The sequence below is a fragment of the Hippopotamus amphibius genome, chromosome 1, assembly GCF_030028045.1.
Source record: "Hippopotamus amphibius kiboko isolate mHipAmp2 chromosome 1, mHipAmp2.hap2, whole genome shotgun sequence".
Taxonomy (NCBI): Eukaryota; Metazoa; Chordata; class Mammalia; order Artiodactyla; family Hippopotamidae; genus Hippopotamus; species Hippopotamus amphibius.
Window position 1 is genome coordinate 14426401 of NC_080186.1, and position 8971 is coordinate 14435371.

The 8971-nt window shown below is 55.3% G+C and overlaps 1 long non-coding RNA gene across 1 annotated transcript; it reads right to left on the reverse strand.

Annotated features, from left to right (window-relative positions):
* Positions 1-1384: 1384 nt before the first annotated feature.
* Positions 1385-8729, reverse strand: LOC130837945 (uncharacterized). Its single transcript, XR_009049613.1, has 3 exons — positions 8574-8729; positions 4614-4829; positions 1385-1836 (listed from the first exon to the last, which is right to left on the reverse strand). It is a non-coding gene; the product is annotated as an uncharacterized LOC130837945 (long non-coding RNA).
* Positions 8730-8971: the final 242 nt, after the last annotated feature.

Consider the following 8971-nt stretch of genomic DNA (forward strand, 5'->3'; position numbering starts at 1 on the left):
CCAGGACACTTCCTTTCCTCGTGGGGGCTCCAGGAGCCCCATTGTCCCTTCCATCCATGGCGGCCCAAGCCACCTGAGTCAACATGAGCCCAGCACCACTCCTGGCACACGATCCAGGTTGGTTGAACTATCCAGGTAATGACCAGGGAACCCTGATCACAGTGAGGTGGCCACCCCAGGGTCTTGGTGTACCAAGGTGAGACTAGGGATTTGTAAACCCCATTCCCACCATCGCCCCATCCCCTCAGCACCCTCAGCCCTTTCAGAAAGCTCCTGCCACTGACCACGACCTCAGCCTGATGAGGAAATGGTGGGCATGGGGACGGCACAGTCAAAGCCTTCACCAGCGTGGGTGACTTGGCCAGGAGCCAGGCTGGGGGAGAGAGGATGACGGCCATGAAAAGAGCCACCTTTGACTCCAGAGGACAATGCCCTCCCAGTGTCCTCTGAGGGGTGGCCCTCACCCCCTTACACCTGCCTGGTCCCCAGGAGCGGGTTAGGTCAATGCTGAGTTGTTTCAAAATAATAATAAAAGAGTGACAGGCATCCCCCCCGCCCACCCCACCCCCCTCGGCAATTTACAGCGTGTAAAGCTTTTTCCTGCCCTTTGGCTCAATTGCTTTTTTTTTTTTTTTAATTAATTAATTTTTTTTGCCAAGTCTTAGTTACAGCATGCGGGCTCTTTAGTTGCAGCACGCATGCGGGATCTAGTTCCCCGACCAGAGATCAAACGCGGGCCCCCTGCACTGGGAGCACAGAGTCTTACCCACTGGACCACCAGGGAAGTTCTGGCTCAATTGCTTTTGACAGCAGCCACGAGAAGCAGCAAGACAAGGGCTAAGGTCCCACTGGATGAGCTGACAGTGACTGAGCCCCTGCCCTGCGTTACATGCCTTATTAACTCACATCACCCTGACTACAGCGATAGGAGGCCGGCACTATTGTTATCCCTGTCCTGGAAGCGAATCCTGAGACTCTCGGAGGTGAGCCTGAGCCACTCAGCTGGACGTGGCGGAGTCTCCACTTGAACCCAGGTCTGCAACTCAAACCACATGAGAAGCAGTTGACACGACTACAGCTGCTAATTCTATGGAATAGACAGTCATCACTGCCAAGTCCTTGAAGGGCAGAATGAGAGAGAAGGATTGCATGGGAATTCTGAGGACAGAACAATGTCAATACAGGGATGCCCAGGGACGCAGATGTTGATTTGACCAGAGAAAGAACACTGTGACACAGAGCTGAGGGGCAAAGGACCAGGCAGCCTGCTGAGGCCTGAGTGTGCGGGCAGAGGCTGAACGGTCGTTTGGCACTGTGTGGCCAGAGTTCCCACACTGCTGTGGGTTGGGCAAACATGGTCTTGGTGCTGAAGCTTCAAATTTTATTTCACTGACAGGCCCCCTGTCTCCAGCCTCAGCCCTCCCCAGCCACTGTCCCCGCTGCAGACAGGGTGAACTTTCCAAAGCATCCTTCCACCAAGTTGCCTCCTTTGGCAGTTCACCATCTTCGCCAAACTACCCCACACTTAGTGGCACAAAACCACCACTTTATGATGCCCAGAGTCTGTAGGTCAAGAACAGACAGGGTCCATCGGGGATGCCTCGACTCTGCTTTGTGATGTTTGGAGCCTCAGCTGGGAAAACTCGAAGGCTGGGATGACTGTGGGTGGGGCCCGAGTCTTCTGGAGAAGGCTTTGCTCTCATTCCTGGTGGCTGATGCTGGCTGTCGGCAGGAACTCAGCAGGGCTGTTGGCTGGACCACTTACACATAGGCTCTCGAGGTGGACTAGTTTGGGCTTCCTCACAGCATGGTAGCCACGTTCAAAGAGTAAACATCCTGAGAGAGCAAGATGGAAAAGCATTTTTGTGACCTAACTTTGGAGGTCACAGAGCGTCATAGCCAAAACTCCACCATCTACCCAGAAAGCTCCATCCGGAGTCAAAGGAAGGGGGCATAGACCCCAGCACTGGATGGGAGGAATGTCAAGGTCATGTTGAAAGAAGAGCAAGCGAGATGGGAGAGAGTGTTACAGCCGCCTTTGGGAAAAAATAACCTGCAACACTTGACTCTTCAGATGGGATCCGGCCCCTCAGCCTGGCTGACGAGGCCCCGTTTATGTCTCCAGCCACATTGGTCTTGGCACACGCTCTTCCTTCTGGCCGGAAAACTCGGTTCACCCATCCCACCCTCACCCCCTTCACTGGCCCACCTCTATTACCCTTCACAGCTCAGTGGAGAAGTCACCTCCTCCCAGGAAACCTGCTCTGCCCCCAGCCCCCACTGCAGCTGAGCGGGGAGCACCTTTGACCACAACCATTTGCCCCCCTGGGTGCAGCGTTTTCTCTGCTTTTTGGGCTCTAACAGACCGTGAGCCCCACAGGGGCATGGATAGTGCCCTCCCCGTGTGTCTACCACTATATCCCCAGCACTGGGCCAAATTCCAGCCCCTTTCTGTCTCCTGCTGGTGGACAGCCCGCAGCCACTTCCCCCAGGAAGCCTTCCTGGACTGTCCAAGACGGTGTCAGGTGTCTCTCCTGCTCTCCCACAGGCCCCCTGTGCAGGTGTTTGGAAAGGCTGGGATGAAAGCCCAGAGCTCCGCCCCCTGTTCCCAAGCCAGAGCTTGTTATTGCAACAAAAGCAGCAGCAAATTACCAGCCAGGCCATAATGATTAAAACAGGGTATTGTTCTTGGGGCTGCTAATTGCATACCTGAGAAATGAGGCCCGCTTAGCCCATGGCGTATTAACGCAGACCTCAGCCACAGTGCCAGGCCCAGCCTGGCAGGGAGCCAGACCCAGAGGTGACAGGGACAGAAGGGGGTGTCCCAGGAGCAGTGTGTCCCCAAAGGGGGTGACTGCATCAGCCTCATTTGGGGACCTGTTGAAAATACAGATTTCCAGGCTCTGCCTCCGACCCACTAAAGCTGTATCTGGGGGGCTGCAGGCCCAGGAATATGTATTCCTGACAAGCTCTCAAGGTGATTCTGAAGGTCCAAGCCTGGGGTTTCTAACTGCCCCACCCCAAAGCCAGACAGAGCCCTGCCTCACCTGGCCTAATTCACCTTGAAAATGTGGCAAGACTGAGAAAGTGACTCGAGGGGAGGATGAGGAGAGGGCAGGTTTCCTGGGAAAACAGATCAAACCTTCCTCGTGAGCTGAGGGGCCCAGGACAAGTCACCCCACCTCTCTGAGCACAGGCTGATTTATCTGGAAGCCAAGGGAGCTTAAGCTCCTAAACCCCCACACCCAAGTCTCCAGGAGGGGCCCCAGCAATGGGTTCACTTGCTCGTGTGTGTCGTGCAATTTGCAAAAGCAAGATTTTTTGTCTTCTTTTTCTTAGAGTGAGTCCCCCCAAAACTGTGTAAGCTTCAGCCTCCCTAAGAAATGAAGAGAGTCGTTTGGATGTCACAGGGTGCTGTGGGGAGGAAATGAGCAGACGTAGGTAAAGCTGCCAGCCCAGAGCCTGACAACCAACTGTCCAGGGAGAAAGCACCACCAGCAAGGGGCTCAGCCTCTCCACGCCTCCGTGTCCTCATCTGTGAGAGGGATGTGTGACCGCGGCTGCCCCATCATGCTGGGCAAGCATTTGATGAGCAAGTAAGGATAAAGCGCCCTGCTCAGCGCCTGGTGCTGAGCCAGTGCTCCACAACCTACGAGGGATGCCCAGCCGATGAACAGCCATGGGACTGAGCAAGCGTGTGAGCCAGCAAGGTAGCCCAGCCTGCGAGGGCTGCGTGATGTGTGTGCTTTTGAAACCCTGTTTCCTGGAAACGGAGAAAGGAGATAAGGTCCCCCTTTCACCAAGCCAGTTTAAGAACAGCCCTGCCAGGAGGCAGGGGAATGGACTCAGTGAACCGGATTTGCTGTAATCCTGGGACAGGAGTCATAGAATGGCCTTGACCTTGGGCCAGTGGTTTCTGGGAAGACACCTGCTCCGAGGAGAGGAGCAGATGCCCAGATCAGAGGATGCTGGAAGGTAGGGGCAAGGGGAGAGCTTAGGGACAGGGTTTCATCCAGTCCAACCCCCTCCTGTGCTACCTGCCAGCAATTGTGAATGACATTTTCAGGGAGGACTTCCTGGAGGAGGCGACTGTTGAGCAGAGAGGGAAGTAACAGGGATGGGCAGAAAGAAAAGGCAAGGCCAGGAGATGCAGGACGCTCAGCAGTCATCAGCATAATTATGGACATTAGATGAGCACATATTATGTCAGGATTTGTCTAAGTGTTGCACTCGGTCTCATTTTTGGAAATTTTTTCTTGTTTTTGTTTATGTGTTTTTATACTAATAGTTTTTAAGCTTTGAAGCAATTTCAAACTCGTAGAAAATTTGCACATATAATTCTAAGAACTTTTTTCTGACTCCTTTGGAAAGTAAGCTGCTGGTCTGATGCCCCGTCACCCCAAATTCTCTGGTGTTTACTTTCTACGAAGTCATTTCCCTACGCAACCACAGCAAAACCATCAAGTCAGGAAGTTAGCATCGAAACACTGCTATCTTCTGCTCCCCAGGCCCCGTGCTGGTTGGCCAACTGTCCCGGCAATGCCCTTATAGCCAAAGCACCCAGTTCACAGACCTGAGTTGTCAGGTCTTCTCATGCTGGACCAGTTACTCACCCTTCCTTTCACAGCCTGACACCTTTCGAGATTTCGGGTCGGTTATTTTGTAGAATTTGGGTTTGGCTGCTCTTTCCTCATGGCCGGGTGCACTTGTGGCAGGACTCTCCCAGGCGGCATCTACTTGACTTTGAATTTGTACCATCATGTGAACTGAGGTCACTTGATTAAGGTGGTGTCTGCCAGGTTTCTCCACGGTCAAGTGGCTCTTTCTCCCTTTGTAATTAAGAAGCATTTTGTAAGGAGATACTCTGAGACTAGGTAACTATCCCATTCCTCACCAAACTGTCAATTTATTCACTTATTTATTTACAGCCAGGTGGACTCATGGTTTCCCATTCTATTCAACAGTGTATCATCCATGACTATCGTTGTTTATATTCATGCTTAGATCGCCCCAGAGTTGGCCAGCCGTTGCCCCTTCAAGTGGTTCCTGGGGCATTTTGGCACGTGTCCACCATTCTTTGAGTATTTTCTTAATTTCTGGCACAACAAGCTATTCCAGCTTCATCTCGCATTGATCCTTTCCCTGCCCTCAGCCCTAGACTCAGCCACATCTCTAAGGAACCCCAGTTCCTCTAGCGGAGCGTGGTATAGAGAAGCCAACATCTGGGCGCTAAACGTGCTCATCGTTATTGGGGAGCTGCTACTCCCAGGCCCTCTCTGTAGACAAAGCAGCGGGCGGGGACAGGAAACATATTTATTTACACACACTATATGGTAAATACATAATATGCACATTTACATCTATATTTCTATCTCTCTCTCATATTGAAAACCACACACACACACTGACACCTCAATTTCCAATCCAATGCCGCAGGATTCATTTTCGTTCTCTCCCTCTCCACCTCTGTAAGTCCCTTCTCGGATGTGAAAATCTGGGCTTCCTTGATGCTTAATACCTTTACCATGTTGATGAATCCCGTCCGATGTAAGCAGGCTCCCACCACGGCCGCCCCCCCACACAGGGAGGCCCTCCTCACCCCTCTTGGGCTCTGGCACCCCTCTATCTGGCCACCCTCCAGACCCTGCTGGGGCTCTGACGTCCGCTGTGGCCCACTCCCCGAACCTCACCATGTGGATGACCTTCTCGCCCTTTTGGGTTCTGATACCCACGCCAGCTCAGCCCTCCATGAGGTGTCCTTGTCCCCTTGCTCAGGCTCTGATTGTCCTCTGGGCCACTGTTGCCCCTGTGAACAAGCTCCTCACCGGAGCTAGTAAGCGGCAAAGCCCAGATTCAAACTCAGGTCTGTCTGAGGCAGACCCTAAGCTCTTGATCACTGTGTTCTCTAAACAGTCCCAAGAAGGAGCACACTTTATCTCCCAAGTGAATTATCTCTACTCAAGGGAACTGAGGAAGTTCTCAGCCTCGGCCAGGACGGGTTCTCCTTGGGAAGGGAAGACAGGGACACCACCTGTCGCCTTTCTGGCAGGGCTGTACACCAGCCCCTCTGCTCCTGCCAGCTCATGGCTTCAGTGGGGCCCTCAGGTCTCCCCAGGGGTGAATTCAGGCATTGGGAGTGATGCCTGCCTGTGGCAGGTAATAAAAACAGCTCACCATTTTTTCAGCACTTTACAGTTTACAAAGCTCTAAACAAGTTCGCTGAGTCTTCACCACAGCCCTACGAGGGAAGGATCAGTAAACCCATTTTACAGTCAGTGAAACTGAGGCTCAGACTGGGGCAGAGCATGACCAAATTCCATATGAGACAGCCTCTGGGTGTCAGAGCGAGAACTGCACTCAGGCCTGGCTGACCTTTGCCCCTCCCACCTGGCACTCCCCACCACTCCACTTTCCTCTTCAAGGGATGACTTGGCTCAGAAGGGCCCACATCACCCCTGAGCCCCTCCCGAGGACCCCCAGGTGCGTGGCTCTGGTCACACGTGGCAGGGCTGGCGGTTCTGTCCCTGCCTTTCGGAGCCACAATCTGGGGCAGACATCGTGTGTGGCTGCAGTGCCAACAACAGTGCAGGCTGCACTCGCACCCTCTCTTCCTAGAAACCCGGCCACCCACACCACCCACACCCTTTCACTGGGACCAATAAACTAAGAGGTGGTCTGTGTTGTGCAGGGTTGGACCTCGTTTGCCTTATCGCCCCCAGCGAATCCCACGGGTGCCCAGGACAGATGGTCCCCTCGATGGGCGGGCCCAGCCCTGGCGCAGGACAAAACTCTGGTGTCAGCAGGCCCGGGGCCGAGGTCCGCCCGCGCGTGAGGGCGGCTCCCTGCCGGGCACTTGTGGCTCCGCTCAGCCTTGTTGTGGGCGGGCGGGCTGGGCGGGCGGGCGGCACACTCATTAGCCGGCACGTGGCCAGGGCCCTGAGCCATCAGGCGGCCTCGTGGGAGCCCCAGGGAGGCTGGGCGACTCCTCCAGACCCCTGGGAGAGGCACCTGCGTGCGTCAGCCCCAAGCTGAGCTCAGCACAGAACTTCTCTGGCTGGCCAGGGATGCCACGCCCCACAATGGGAACAGCCTTTGTTCCCCAAATGCCACAGAAGGGGACCTGAGTCTCCACACGGCCACGGCCTGGGCTACGTGACACCGGCTAAGTTGAGCAGATGAGTGCCCTGGTGGGGGGGGCTCCACCCACCCCAGAAAACTGAAGGAACCCCCTTCCCCTCCCCAGTGCATTCTGGGGGGGCCCACCCCTCTCCCTCAGGGTCATGGCCAGAAAAGGAGCCATTGGAGGCAGGACCTTGTCCCTGCGAGCCCTCAGTGGCCCGGGTGAACGATGGGCCAGGACAGATGCCTTCTGCTGCCGGGCAGGGGGCACATGTCACCAAGGCATGGCAAGCCCACTGGAAGTGGAGAAGTTGTAGAGTGGCGTCGGCCGGCTGGACCCCAGATCACAATGCTGCCTCAGCCTCCCCATCTGTAAACTGAGACGGTTGTTTCTGATCAGTGGTCTCTATTCTGTTTTCCGTGGAGCCATGGCCCCCTTGGGGGAGGAGTGGACATACCAAGCAGGTGGTCCTCCAGCTCCCACTGAGGCAATGTCCCCAGAGCTGGACCTCGGGCTTCTCTTCATCTGTGGGGTGGGGATGGATGGTTGGGGCGGGGTTGGGGGGCTCCCATTTAGGTTTGGCTGGAAAATAATAAGGTGTGAAGACCACTGACCCGGGGCGCCCTCAGCACAGCCATCCCTGGCTTCCTTCCCTCCTGCTCCTATTAAGCTCACTCAGGACCTAGATTGTGTAGCCCCACTGGACACAGGGCACGGGGTGGACTCAGGCACAAAAAACACCTGGTCCTTGCAACCTGTGAACATGCAGGGGTAAGCCCAGGTCCAGCAGATGGGGCTGGGGACAGAAATGAGTTGAGAGCTGCCTCAGTTTCCCTAAGGTGCTCCTCCTTGAAAGAGCAAACTACCTGCATGGCTGCTGGTGGCAATGTCCTCAAGTTCCCTAGTTCAAGGCCAGGGGTACAGCAGAACAGGACTGCACTCCTGCCCCAGGAATCTCAGGATGCCAGGGAGCTGATGCTTATAGAGGTGATTCCACCCAAGCCAGAGAGGGCTGTGACAGAGAGGTGAGCAGTCAGGGGGCCAGCCGTGAGCGCACAACCAGGAGGATAAATACAGCACCTTCAGGGCATGACAGGTGCTATAAAGACAATAAAATGGGCAGCTGGGTAGGGAGCGATGGGGACAATACTGGACAGATGCCAGGAAAGGCCCCTTTGAGGAGGTGACATGTGACCAGAGTCAAGCCCTGAAAGAGTCTATGAGAATCTGAGGAAAGAGCATTCTTCACCGGCAAAGGCCCTGGGGTTGGAAAGGGCTTGGCCTATTGGAGGATCAGAGGCCAGTGTGGGTGCAGCTGTTTCCTCACAGGCCATGCAGCCCCACTGCCTTTTGGGGGAACCTGCCCCAGCCCCCAGCCCCACCCTGGCACCTAGGAACATGCACACAGTGAATTCCCTGCTTCCTCCATCTCCTGAAACTCAGCTGTCCTTACCTCTAGGTTGGATGCACAGTCCTAGACAAGGAGAATTTCTGCCTTGTGGAGAGCATGCCCCAGGCCATCAAAAGAGGACCACGGCCTGTCCCAGGGCAGGCTGGGAAAATCCCAAGAGACAGGGATTGAGGATCCTGACTGTGTGGCTGCCTCCTGTCCCCCCGGCCTGCCTGTGCTCAGGTGCCCAGACACGTGCCAGCCTATACCTGGTGGGGGCCCCACCCTGGCAGACGGAGCTTGCCCAAGAAGAGATGATGTCACTGCCTTCTGGCCAGGGGACCGGCTCTGCAGAGAGTGATGGGCCAGCCGTCCTGGCGGCATGGCAGGGAGGGCAGGGCTCCCATGACTCCGAAGGAAAGCAGAGTGGGAGGTGTCCAATGCTTGCGTCTCAGCCCCCA